Source organism: Molossus molossus, unplaced genomic scaffold (assembly GCF_014108415.1).
Source record: "Molossus molossus isolate mMolMol1 unplaced genomic scaffold, mMolMol1.p scaffold_m16_p_11, whole genome shotgun sequence".
NCBI lineage: Eukaryota > Metazoa > Chordata > Mammalia > Chiroptera > Molossidae > Molossus > Molossus molossus.
Window position 1 is genome coordinate 32,449,337 of NW_023425346.1, and position 13,874 is coordinate 32,463,210.

At 47.0% G+C, this 13,874-nt stretch overlaps 1 protein-coding gene across 1 annotated transcript in view; it reads left to right on the forward strand.

The window, feature by feature from the left end:
• Positions 1 to 13,874, forward strand: part of LYPD6B (LY6/PLAUR domain containing 6B) — a 73,810-nt gene that overhangs the window by 10,757 nt on the left and 49,179 nt on the right. Inside the window, exon 2 of the mRNA XM_036254759.1 lies at positions 7,942 to 8,017. The gene's annotated coding sequence lies outside the window, so the exon portion shown is untranslated. The remainder of the gene's footprint in view (positions 1 to 7,941; positions 8,018 to 13,874) is intronic.

Consider the following 13,874-nt stretch of genomic DNA (forward strand, 5'->3'; position numbering starts at 1 on the left):
AAATAGTTTTTATCTCTCAAAATCTATCTTAAGTTATACCTCCTCTAGGACACTTTCACCCTTTCAAAAGCTTCCTCTTCTGCGTTCCCCAGAGAATTCCACTCATACTTCTCTTATGATACTCACAATATCCTGATATGGGTCATTCTTTCTTACTTTTGTGCTTATTTCAGCCTCCTCATCCCCAAATGTAAGCTGTGTGCAGGCAAGGATGGTATTATTCACTAACTTGATGTATACTTTATTGACCAGATGTTTCTAGGCACGTGTTATGTGAAGGCATGGTGCTAGATTATGGGGCAAAGTACATGAGTAAAACAGTTCTGTCCAGATTCTGCCATGAGGTTGATGACAAGTACTCAAGTCTCCGTCAGGCTATTGCATTTTAAAAGAAGGAGGAATCCATTGTGGATGATGAAACTGGACAGAGACTTATGAATGTGTTGTCTTTTGAGCTATTCTGTCTGACATATTGACAAGGAGACATAGTCAAGGTAAAAGCTTGTTGAATCAATCAATAAATCCCAGGCAGAGGGACCTCAGAGTCTTGGAGGCATTTGAGGAGGTATTTCAGAGCAGTTAGTAACTTACTTTGCCCAAAGCCTGGACCACATGGAGAGGAGCATCAGAAAACCAGTCTGGGAGAGGGTCTGGGACTCAGCCAGGTAGACCCAGATGCTAGGCTGTAAGGAGATCGGGCTTCATTTGGTTACAGGCCACTGGAAGTGTGTGGACATGGTTGTGGCAGGTTGGGCTCTGTTTAAGACGCAACAGGTGGGCTGGTCAGGAAAGGAAGCTGGGAGAACAGGGAAGAAGAAGTCATAGCCTGGTCTAAGACAGGTGATCCAAGCTGGGGCCTGGGTGGTCAGGCAGCAGGTATGGGAGAGGAGACAGGCACGGGCAGTTTTGTTAAGTCGTATTAATACAACTTCAGTAGTGTGAATTATGGAGCTGATTGGAACTGGGGAGCAAGGGGGTGAGAGCCCCTGCAGATGACCTGAAGAGTTCAGCCTGGGCCCTCCCTGGGACTGAGTCTGTCAATGTGAAGAAGAGCTTTGGGAGAAGCAGAGGGCTTTGTGGTACACGTGGTGTGTTCTGGGTCTGGATTGAATAGTATTCCCCAAACTAGATATATCTCAGTCTTAACCCCCAGTCCCTGTGAAAGTGAGCTGATTTGGAAATAGGGTCCTTGCAGATGTAATTAAGTTAAGGATCTCAGGATGAGCTCATCTTGGATTTAGGGTGGGCCCTAGATCCAATGACTAGCATTTTATTTATTTATTTATTTATTTATTTATTTATTTATTTATTTTTAATCCTCACCCGAGGACATTTTTTCCATTTTTTGTACAGACAGAGTGGGAGAGAGAGAGAGGAAGAGAGAGAGGGAAACATCGATGTGAAAGGGACACATCAAGTGGCTGCCACCCGCACGACCAACCAGGGCCGGGGACAAACTGCAACCGAGGTACGTGCCCTTAGCGGGAACCGAACCCGGGTCTCTCCGGACCGCAGGCGGACGCTCTAACCGCTGAGCCAAACTGGCCAGGGCTGACTAGCGTTTTTATAAGAGAAAGGAGACGGAGATTTGACATAGCGAAGACAGAGGCTAAGATTGGAATTATGTAGCTCCAAAGCCCAGAGACTGGGAGGCACCAGAAACTAAAAGGAGACGGATTGTCCCTCAGAGCCTCCAAAAGGCATCAATCCCTCTGACATCTTGCTTTTGGCCCTCAGAACTGTGATATAATGAACTATTGTTTTAAGCCACTAAATGTGTGGTAATTTGTTCAGGCAGTCCCAGGAAATGTACAGGTATGCTCAGATTTTAAAACACGGGAAAAGAATTGACCAGCCTCAAAGCTCCACCTGTCACTTTGTTGTTTTGTGTGTCCACTGGACCCCCGTCGGGAAATCATCGCGAAGACCCTGTTGCGGAAGGTAGTTGGTGAGGGGCCGGGGTGAGGAAGCAGTTATGCTGTTGATTAAATGAGGCAAGTAGAGCGGGTCTGCATCCCTACAGGGAAAAATATTTCAAAAGCAAGAAGCAATCAGTTAATTGAGTCTTAACTGAGTTTCTGTTTTGTGTTCCACACTATGCTAGGCACGGAAGGGGAGATAAGAATAAGATCCCATGTGGACTCTTGAGATGCTCACAATTAATAATTGAAACAAAACCATTAGCAAGGCGAGTATGTGATCAGTTGTTAAGGTGTAAGGAAGATTGCATTGGATATGAAATCTTAGTGTTTTTTAAAATTAATTGGATACGTTAATTTTTTTTCAGAATTCATCACTGAGTTTCAGATTCTGTGACAAAGTCACTCAATAGGGCACGTCCCTTGATTCCTACGGTCAAATTATCCTTGGCTTGATGCATGAGGCGTGCTGATTTAACTGCAGAACCCCGGAATTTGTTGGCTGAGAAATCACCCTTTTTTTCCTCGCTAGAAAAATGCTGTGCAGCACCCAGAACAGCAGGGGGTGGAAGCGCAATGGCCCTCCAGTAAAGGGAACTGAATAAATCCAAGGACTGTGTTATCTAAATGGGTTGACAAGTTCCCATTGGCCTGGCTAATTGCATCAGTCTGCTGTCTTTTGTGGGCTGGGACTTGGCAGGCGTGAGTGTCAGCTTGAGCGTTAGTGGTCCCTGCTGCTGGAATGTGCCCTGGACAAGAAGCCCCAGCCGCCACTGCAGCCTGGAGAGGGCCCAGGGGCCTTGTTCACTGGCTCCAAGAGTGTTTGAGGACATTACTTCTAATAATAGGAGACTTCACATTTGTTTCTGGATGCTTTTAGGCAAAGCTGTGCCAAGCTTGTATTGGCTTTGGGGAGGGGAACTGAGCCAGACTGAAGAGCTTGATGAGACTAGTGGACCTGGGACGCTAGGACAGGCTGGGTGATCCCTGTGTTACCACTGTCCCTTGTGACCTGCCTCCAACAGTCCATCTTGGTCGGGTCCCCTCCGAATCCAGCGTGTCCCCTTCAAGCCACAGCCCCTGGAACCTGATCGAATACCCACCTGTGCTTTAGGCACACACATCCCTGCTCACACTAGAGAGCATGGACATTAAACGGTGGTGTTTGTGGCTCTCAGCACGAACAAAGAACATCAGTCACCTCTCGCGTATGAACGTTTCCAGTGAGGGAGAACGTCATTACTTGAGACTCAAGTCCAAAGCAACCGAGGGTCCTTGCATCCCCAGGATTCTCTTGCTCCAGACTTGCTTCAGTACCACGCAGGGCACTTTGGCCCGTAATTCTTGTTTTCTTTTTAGGAAGAGGGAACTGAGGTTGGCTGAGGCATCTGAGCCAGCCCCGGGCATTGAGGCATCAGATATGACGACACAATTTCTGGGAACAGTATCCCGAAGGTGCTGTTTGCAGGGTGACTTCGCGTTAGCACAGAGCTTTTTGGGAAGGCAGAGAAAGTTGCTGCAATGTGGAGGTCAGGGCCCTCGAGCAGGGGTTCCCTGTTTTGGAGTAGGGGGTTTTCGGGGTGTTTGTGAGACATTCCTACTCATCACTTTCTTGGTTTTAGAGATTCCCTGGTTGTGAAAAAGGAAATGAATGCCCGCCAGGCCCTCCCCAGACTCCTTCCTGGGAATCGGGTGTTCAGAGGAGAAGGGAAGAGGGAGGTGTTGGTTACGAGGCCTGCGTGACAAGTACCACAGACTAGGTGGTTGAACCCCAGACATTTCTCTTCTCACAGGTCCGGGGGCTGGAAGCCTGAGATCAGGCTGTGGCAGGGTTGGTTGCTTTTGAGGTGTCTCTCCTTGGCTTGCAGATGGCTGTTTTCTTCCTGTGTCTTCACATGGTGTTTCCGTGTACATGTCTGTGTCTAACTTCTGTCATAGGAACAGCAGTCATATTGGATGAGCCCACTCTGAAGACCTCATTTTAATTGAATCACCTCTTTAAAGATCTTATATCTGAGTATAGTCACATTGTGAGTTATGGGGGGGGGGGGGGTTAGGACTTCAACATATGAATTTTGAACCGAGGAGGAGACAGTTAAGTCCATACAGAAGGGAATTAGCATTTACATTCAATGATAGAACTACTGATGAACCCCGATTGCTTCGTTGGGGTTCTTCGAGAACGGAGCCAGGCCGTGGGGAATGTTCGAAGGTGTGTGTGCATCAGAAAGGCTTGAATAAATGTAACACAACTTGGAGGGTCATAATGACTGTCACAGATAAAATCTGAGTATTCAAGTTGTGTCCCTTGTCCAGGTCCAGAATGTGTATGCCGAAGCCTAAGAAGAAGGGTTGAATGATCACTTGGGACAGAAAACTGAGTGCCTTCTCATTGGGGGTTTCCTGGTGAGGTTTCCTGTGTATTAGCATCCAGGCTTCAGTCTGTTGGGGGCCGGTTTCTACAACCCATGGAAATGTCTCCTGTTTCAGAGGCAATGGACTCCCTAACTGCATATTAAAAAGAACAGTCTTAACAGTGTTCATTTTTTTTTTTTTTTTTTAATCCTCACCCGAGGACATTTTTACATTTTTGGTTAGAGTGGGAGGGAGGGAGGAAGAGAGAGAGAGAGAGAGAGAAAGAGAAACATCGAAGTGAAAGGGACACATCGAGTGGCTGCCACCCGCACAACCAACCAGGGCCGGGGACTAACTGCAACTGAGGTACATGCCCTTAGCGGGAACCGAACCCGGGTCTCTCTGGACCACAGGCTGACGCTCTAACCGCTGAGCCAAATTGGCCAGGGCAACAGTGTTCATTTTTTTTTTTTTTTTTATCTAAAAAGAAACCTCAGTCTTAAAAGACATATAGAAGGAACTCAAAGCCAAATTCTCTATAATTTCCCCAAACAGCTTTTGTTGTTTAGAGGACATGTTCCTAGCTAACGGAACACCAAGCTGGTGAATGCACTTCAGCTCATCCACGTGTTAACAGTCTGGGGTGAATGTCGGCGCATCTGTGTGCTCATGGGCTGGGCCGACCGCAGGGTCCTCCCAGCTGAGAAGCTCATGCTGGACAACGTGGCCTCATCTCCGTGGCTCTTGGCTTGCAGTCCCCTTGCCGTGTGCAGACGTGACTGTTTGTCATCCCCTTCCTGGGATGGTGATGACGCGCACTAGGCCCCTTTTGTGAACCGGGTGTGCGGTGGCATCTCTCCTCCGTGCCCTCTGCTCTTATATGTCCTCTGAAGGTGAAACCCAGGCGGAGTGCAGCCTCTTGCTATCTCTTTCAACTGCTCCGGTGCCTTGTGGGAGGAGCTGTTTACCCTGAGACCCATGCTTCCACATAGAAGACCGGTTACCTAATTTATATGCCCAAGAAAGGGGCAGCTTACGGAAGGCAAACAGGTTAGGGAGAGACATGCTTTCCTAGTGGATTTCGTCCGGGAATTTTATCTCCAGGGACAGGAAACACCGCTTCATAGTGGTGCAGTTTCTCTGACTTCTTGACTTCAGCGGTGTTGATAGAAGCTTGTTATCACTGTCTGGGGTCAAGAATGTCCCTTAAGCTTCAGGCACCAGGGCATGAAGAGTCCCACATAGTGGGCATGTTCCTCCCTCACTTCGGCTTTCGAAGTGGAGAACATTAATTAAGATCGCGGGGCAGATTTACCTAACCCTTAGGGAAGAAAGACGAGTTAATAGACTTCAGTTTTCTCACTGCTGCTACTGCTTCTGAAATAGGATTTACACAGTTAATTGGCTCTTGTGGAGCAGCCCCTCTGCCTCGTGCGTGGTTCTTAGACTGAAGTTAATATTGGAAAAAATCTAACTCTTCACATTGTAAAAGTCTGATAATTGTTTGTTGAATTAATTATGTGAACATTGGTTCCAGGACAAACAAATGTGGTAATATACGTGCAATGGGATATTATTCAGGCATCAAAAGGAATGGAATTCTGACACATGGTACAGTGTGGGTGAACCTTGAAAACACTATATACTTAGTGAAATATGGACAAAAAGGGACAAATATGTGATTCCATTTGTATGAGTTGCCTCAATTAGGCAAAGTCATAGAGACAGAAAGTAGAATAGTGGCTATTGGGCTGAGGGAGGGGAATTGGGGACTTACTGTGTCATGGGCACAGAGATTCCGGTTGAGATGATGAAAAAGGTCCGGAGATGAGTAGCGGTGATGGTTGATAACGTTGTGAATGTGCTTAATGCCACTGAACTGCACACTTGAAATGTTAAAGGGTGAATTTGATGTTACGTATTTTTTGCCATAAAAACATTTTAGAAAAAATTGATTCCAGTGCCGGAAGAGGATATGACTTCTGCAAATGCAAAAATGTAAACTTAAATCTCAGTTTATAAACCTTTGAGGGAAGTGTTCCTGGGGATCCGCCCCTCGTCAGCAGTCGAGAAAACCTGTACTGCAGGCGGTTCCAGAGACCACAGCCTCAGACGGCTATAGCCTGATTCCCACCCAGCTTTTTGGTGGGAGAAACAATCATATTTTTGGGAATATCTCATAGGATATGGAGTTCATTCATTCTTCCAGAAAGTCTCCTCTTTATCCCTGAATCAAGCCAGATGATCTGACTGTGATGCACTTTGACCTTGTATCTTGCCCAGAGGGAAGCAACAAGAAGCATTACAGGAGGCTCCCTATGGTGTACACCCAGGGGCAGTATCAATTACCACTCTCCCCCCTGACATCCTAGTGTGGATGACAAAGGATACTTTGACAGTTTACCCAAGAAAAAGAAGGTTAATGCCTTGGGAAAAATTTCTTCATGACAGGAAAAAGTTAACACCCTTGAGAAATATGTGCATTGTGTTTCATCTTAAAGTCAATGTGATTATCTTGTGTCTGTTTTCTTCTTTGCTTTGGCCACTAGGATGCTCAGGATCCAATTTATGAACCATATCAAGTAATAGTTTACTACTTTATAACATACATTTCTGTGGACTAACTTTTCCTCATATTCTTGTAGTCTCTTTTTAAAAAAAATGTTGTCTTCTTTACATAGTATATGTGTATTATAAGCCAACTTATCTTTTCCTGACATTAGATGGTATATTAGTTAGGGTTATCTGGAGAACCAACCCAGTGAGACGGGGCGGGGGGGGAGGAGAGTGAGTTTAAGGAATTGACTGACATGAGGGTGGAGGTGGCCAGGCCAGCAGGCTGGAGACTCAGAGGGAACTCAGTCTTCATTCTTACGGCCTGAGCTGATTTGATGAGGCCCACCCACGTTACAGTGGGTCATCTGCAGGACTCAAAGTTGTTAATGACATTTAAAACATGTCTTTACAGCAATATCTAGATGTGTTTGAGCAAACAGTTGGGCACCATAGCCCAGCCAAGTTGATTAAACACATAAAATCAACCATCACAGATAGGGATATAAATATATAACAAAGTTTGTCAAAATTGGGCATAATTGTTATTTGTCTTTTCCATTTGCTTGAGTGCATGTAGACACAGTTTCCAGTTCCCTCCCACCTCCTCATCTAGGTTCAAATCTCATGTAGTCATGATTTCATCAGCTGGTCGGCTGCCTTCCAAAGCAGGGATGGTTCAACGGCATAGAGCCTGCATTGTGTGTGGATGTGAATGTGTGAATGTGCTGACCTGCCAACATACCCTGATGCATGTCAGTGTTACAGAGTTCTGCCAGCTTCTTGCTCATCAGCCATTTTTGTGGAGGGACGTGTTGCGGCGTATGATTTCACCAGTTATTCCCATTCCCAACTAGATGGGGCCCAGGGGTGTGTTCCTGGGACGTCAGCTCACTCTCTCCATAACCTTGCAGCAGTACCCGACTTGATTGTACCCAGGAATGTTGCGCACTTGATACTGTTCAGTTGTTCAGTTGGTTCTATCGCTGCTGTTCTGCTCTGTGAGGTCGTCAAACATCCGGACACCTGCCTTTTGTGAGAAAACATTCCAGTTGTTCAGAAATGTAGCTCGCTGTCGGCACTGGCTCTTACCTTCTCTTTTTATCTTTGGTAGGCTGTGGCTGCTTCCTCTGGGCACAGACCTTGTCGCTGTTGGAGAGGAATCTGAGTGCCACGCTCCCTCTCTCAAGGTAAGAAGTGAGGTGATTACGGGTGGCCTGGGCGTTTCCTTTGGAAGCTCTGGACTGGGTTGACAGGGATCCCCGTGCACTCTTGAATGCTGTGGGGCTCTGTCTTTAGCCCGTATCCTTGGCAATGTGCCAGGCTTTCTAGCCCATTCTCACCCTTCCCTGCTCACTGTGGTCCTGGCACTTCAAAGCCTGGTTTTGGTCCATTTCTGGTGAACCCAAGGCGGGAGTCCCCCTGCTCAGGGGATGAGGAGTGAATCAGCGTCTTCCCTGCTTCCCACACGGTACACTAATTTGATCAATGGAAAGAGACCCTTCTAGAGTCATGGTCCCAGGGATGGGGTGAGACTATCGGGCGAGTGGGAAGTGATGCTCAAAAGAGTCTCTGTCAAGTGTAATACATTGCTAACTCTACTTAGTAAGTGTATGCGTATTTACTGAGCCTTTGTAATCAGAGGACATTTAAATGTTAAGGATTAGAAAAAAGGCTGCTGATCCAAAAGTAGGGTGAGAGTGTCACTGTAACAGAGAAGAGGCAACAGCACCGACGTGGGCACATTGAAAGCCGGGTTTTACCGATGCCTGCTTTGTACTTCATTTTGCCCTTTAAATTGAGGTGTGGTGCTTAGTACACAGGCTGACCAGGTCCGACTGTTCGGCAAGTCTCCATTTTCCCAGTGAGAAAACTGACCTGAGCTCCGGTTTTCTGAGGTCAGGCTGCTAAGACCAAGGAATGTCTCTTCGAGGCTTCAGGGACCTCAGCCTGGTCTGCTGAGTAATCTCCCTGGCATGGGCTCTGAGCTGCCAGCCCAGCAGTCTGGCTGGCCTGCAGACCTCCCACCTTGCATCCCAGGTAAAGGGGCAGCCGCCAAAGGAAGTTGTCTGAGATTGTGAGCTGATGGGGTCTGCGCCATGTTTACCTTCCTGGTTCTCGTCTAAAGAGCAGAATGAATTATTAGCACTCGTGTTTGTTCATGCTAATTATGTGTTTCAGGTACAAAGCAGTATTCTGTAGATGTCTACTAAGATGTTTTACTCCTTGCCTTTTTTAAAGAATGATGTTGTACTACCTTAATTAGGAAGAAAACAAGTAGGAATCTGTGTGTTATCATCACTTACCCCTCAGGGAATATTGGGTGGAGTGCAAGCTGCTACTTCAACTTAAGAGTCTACTATTAATAAACCCGAAGTAGCCCTGGCTGGTTTGGCTCAGCGGTTAGTGTGCCAGCCTGTGGACCGAAGAGTCGAGGGTTCGATTCTGGTCAAGGGCATGTAGCTTCGTTGCCCTCCTATGGGAGGCTGCGGTCCTGCGGGAGGCGACCAACTGATGCATCTCTCTCACATCAGTGTTTCTCTCTCTCTCTCCCTTCCTTTCTCCCTTCCACTCTATCTGAAAAAATCAATGGAAAAATATCCTCAGGTGAGGATTAAAAAACAAAACAAAACCCTGAAGTATATGGGGATCAGAGAAGTGACGGTCCAGCAATGAGACATGGGGTGATCTCCCAAAGCAAGGAAACATAATGCCTGTGTAGTTATAGTGCTAAACGCAGTGTCAGGATCATCATCATGATAGTCATAATAATAATGATAACAATGGCAATAAAAAACAACAACTCTAATGTTGACCGTTTCTGCCACCACTATCATTTCAACTAACATTTATTGGCTCCTGCTCTCTGCCAGGCACTAGAAGAGGGAGCATTTTATTTGTATTTTTCTTTCTTAATCTGCAGAGGAAACTGAGGTTTAAAGCGTTTAGGTAAGTTGCTCAGAGTAGGACAGCCAAGCCAAGCCAAAGGGGGCAGAGTCGGGATGTCACTAAATGAGCGGCACAGAGTGGGGTCGACCACACGGCAGCTTCACCCCACGCGCAGGTCTTTATGGCTGGATTCCACTCGGCTTTCACACTTGACCCTGCTCACATGCCCTTTGCCCTCTGCCCACCTACCATTGACATTTTGTCTCTGCACTGACGAAGTCAAAACATTAAAAATATATACTGTTGACAATAATGTATATATATGTGTGTGTGTGTGTGTGTGTGTAGTTCAAGATTGTGAAAGAGTATTTGGCTTATAGAGAATATAGAGAAAATAATGAAGATTAAAAATCACCCAGTTTGGAAAGAGGCCAGTGCTGTAAGCCTCGAACACATCAGCGTGCTTTGCTCTTGCCTTTCCTGGATAGTCTGTTCGCATAGTTACTATATGAGTTTTGAATTTTAAAAGTAACAAGTGTTTTCTTGAGCCTTTGCTTTCACGAGCCTATCCTAATGGCTGCTGTGTATGGTTGGAGGGCCCTTAAGTTTATTCCACAGGAAGCTGTGTCCTCGAGTTGCTCCCCTGTGCAAGCGCAGAGCTGCTCACCGGATGGGATGGCCCACTTCTGTCTGCTGACAGTCGGGCCGGAACTGTGGGGTGGCTTCGGGGTTCGGCAGGAGTCCTGCTGGCCTGGAGCCCAGGACCCAGAGGTGGCTCTGCCCCAAAACGAGCTGCGAACCCTCGGCTTACTGACTTCAGTTGTGCCCCTTCCTCTGTGGACCACTTACATCTGGTCCGCTCTGAGATTCCAGGAAATAGGGACTTTTCTAACCTCTCTTGGTTTATAACCTAATCAGTTTCAATTGATGCAGCACTTTGGGTGGAGCTCAGCTGGGTTACTAGCAGGGAGTTTAGTTTTTCAAGATGACCAGACCTGTAAACTCTTCAAAGGTGAGATGTCTTAGCTACTTTTCTATAATTCTCCCCATGCTCACACACCCACAGAATAGACAGTACAAAGTAGCTGCTCAATAAATATGAGATGAACAGACAGATATATGCACGACAGATGCTACTGGTCTTGATCTAAGAACCTTCAACACTAAGGCTGATTCAATTTATCAAATGAATAAGATGGTTTCATTTAGATGTGGTGACGTTACTTATAATAGACAGGGACTTTTAAGCCTCCAGAATCTCTCATAACATATTTCAGAGTGTTTTTCCTACCAAGACAATTACCAACTTTCCCCGCGTGTTACAGATGAAAGAACACTGATCTATGGAACTTGGTATTTTTTCCCTGTACTGTGTATAGTTGGGGTTTTTTGCTTAGGTTACAGAAAAATCAAAGCTTACAATATCATTTTCTTGCTGTGAACAGCAGAAATAATGAAGGCCTTTGGGGCTTCTTGCGTTCTTGGAGAGACATATCTGGGGCATGCGGATTACATGCTTGATTCTGACTGGCTCCCCCTGGTTCTCACCTGGTGATGCTGACCTTGAATTGGTTTGCTCACACCTTAAATGTGTCTACCCACTTCATTGTGCAATATTTAAGACCCATGGCATAGAGCTACTTCCAATGAGGCCAGGTCTTGCCATTTCTGGCCCCGTAGTCATCACAGACTAAAAGGAACCAAATTGTGTCTCCCCACCCTCCCGGAAAGACCCAGTTTGGCTCCTACCTTGGCACAGAAAGCTTGCCTCCATCTCCAGGTTTGATCGTTCATGAGTCTCAGCTTTTCCCGAGTTGATATGCTGACAGCAGTGGCCTAGCTGGGTGGGCAGGAGGCGGGTGAGATGAGAGCTTGGAAGCACCAGGCAGCGGCTGGTAAGCCTGCCGGTAAGACCTCCTTTGATTTGGCTCTGGAGCAGTTCTCTCTTGTTGCACAATAATAAACCACTCAAACTCAGTGGCTTAAAACAACAACCCTTTTATTTGCTTATGATTCTGTGGGTCAGCAGTTTGGGTTGGGCTCCGCCAGCCTCCCCTGGGGTCACTCATGCCGCTGCCTGGTGATCTAGGAGACCTCAGCCGGGATAACTCATCTCTGTCATTTGCCTTCATTCTCCAAAAGGCCAGCTCAGGCTCCCTCACCTGACGGCTGCCCAGCAAGAAGACAAGAGCAGAAACTGTCCATTCTGTTGGTGAAAAAATGTCATCGGGCCAGCCCACAGGGGACAGGGTTGAACTTAGACTATTAATGGAATAGCTGTTAAGAATTCATGGTCACTTAAAATTTATCATAGGCTGTTAACCTGGATATAGGAAAGCCATCTGAAATTACTCTGTTTTAAAATGATTTCATGTTGGCTTTAAACTTTCTTGGAGTAGGGATGATGTTGTCAGCCTATCTGAGAGAAGTGTGGAAAACAGAGGTTTTCTGTAACATACTGCAGAATATAATAATGTAGATAGCAGTAATAATGACAAATATTAATATTGTTCTTAGAATATGCCAACCACTGTTTTAAGTTCTTTACATATCATAATGCAGTTGGTCATTACAAAAGCTTATGAGTAGGTATTATTTTAATACCCATTTTATAGAATCCTGAGGCCCAGTGAGGTTAGGTGACTTCCCCCAATGTCGTTAAAGTTACAGCGTGGCAGACCTGAGATTTTGCCTGGGCAGACTGGCTCCGGAGTCTGTGCACTAACTCCAAATGCCTCGCAAGTGAATGGAAACGGATTTTTCCTGACTCTGAGCAGAGTTCTGTCTTGGACTATGTAGTTTTTTGAGAGGCAGGGGGATTGGCTATTTGGAGAGGGATACTAAGCCTTTTTGGGTGCACCAGTGTGGCCAGAAATGGGGCTGGTCACATTGTAGGAGACCCCAACTGGACATAATAAAGATCCCATGCAACAGAGTGTCATTTTCCTGGCTATAAATGTGTGGGCGTGTCTGGTGATGGTGGTGGTCATGATTGTGGTCATGGTCTTACTTTGCTCTTTTGCTGGGTGTGTTTGAAGGCGCTTAATAATGTCTTCCCTCACCTTTCCGATAGCCTCTTGCTCTTGGCTTCAGGTAATCAGAAAGCCTCAGTTCCAAAGAAAATATTGTGGTTATTTAGCTTTTTGTTTAAGGGTGAGTTAACAGCGTCCTTTATACAGCACTTGTGGAACTAAATTTTGTCCATTCTCTAGGTAGTGCCAGGTGGTTTACCTAAGGAAGTGACAAATTTTACTGACATGAGTCGAGTGACCTCTAGGACCAGTGTCTTAGTAATGGGCCCCCAGCCCCTTCCTCAGTTTGAGGGGTGTGAAGTGTGTATTGGGGTCCAAGACTTACGGGCAGCCATTCTAGCCATCTGGCATGTCTTCTCCACCAAATCCTACTGTTGTCTCTTAACTGCACAACTGTCCAGTTAGCCTCTTTGTTCTGACATCCTGGTTCTCCTGTGTTGACTCAGTGACTGTTCCCACTGCTGGGAGCTTCTGGCCTCACTTCTGTACCCGTGAGAACCTGTGTGTTCACCCCATGACCTCCCGCTGGAATTGAGCTGGGAGCTAGGCAGTCTGGTCGGGCAGAGCCCCACCACAGGGCAGAAGATGGGCCAGGGAGACCCATGCTGCTGGCTGCCCCGCCCCTCCCATCCCCTCCTTCCATCCCCCCTTCCATCAGCCCCCCACCTTCCCACACCAGGAGCTTCCCTGAAGGCCAGGTTTCCCCCTTGTCAAGCAAGAAATCCGAGAGATGCTTTCCTCATGCTCACGGAAACGCTGTTACCTTTTTATCTTTTCCTTCAGCTCATCCCGAAGAGTTTATATTCCTGTCCTACCTACATTAAGGACTTCTTCCTTTTTGCTCACACCAGCTGGGACAGTTTATCCCCTGCCGTGGACATGAAAACCTGACGGGCAGGTCTCCAGGGCAGAGATTCCGGCTGTGCCTCCCTGGCTCGCTCAGCCCCTTCGCGCAGGAGAGCGCAGAGCACAGGCAGGGGCTGCCTTTGTTCCCAGGCCTCTGGCGCTGCTCTGTCCGGGCCCAAACCGGACCTGCACGGGTTCCCAGGGTTCCAGGGTGGAGCTGGCCCAGAGGCCACACCCCTCTCACAGCCTCCTGCTGGGGGGCCAGGGCGACCGAAGCCCG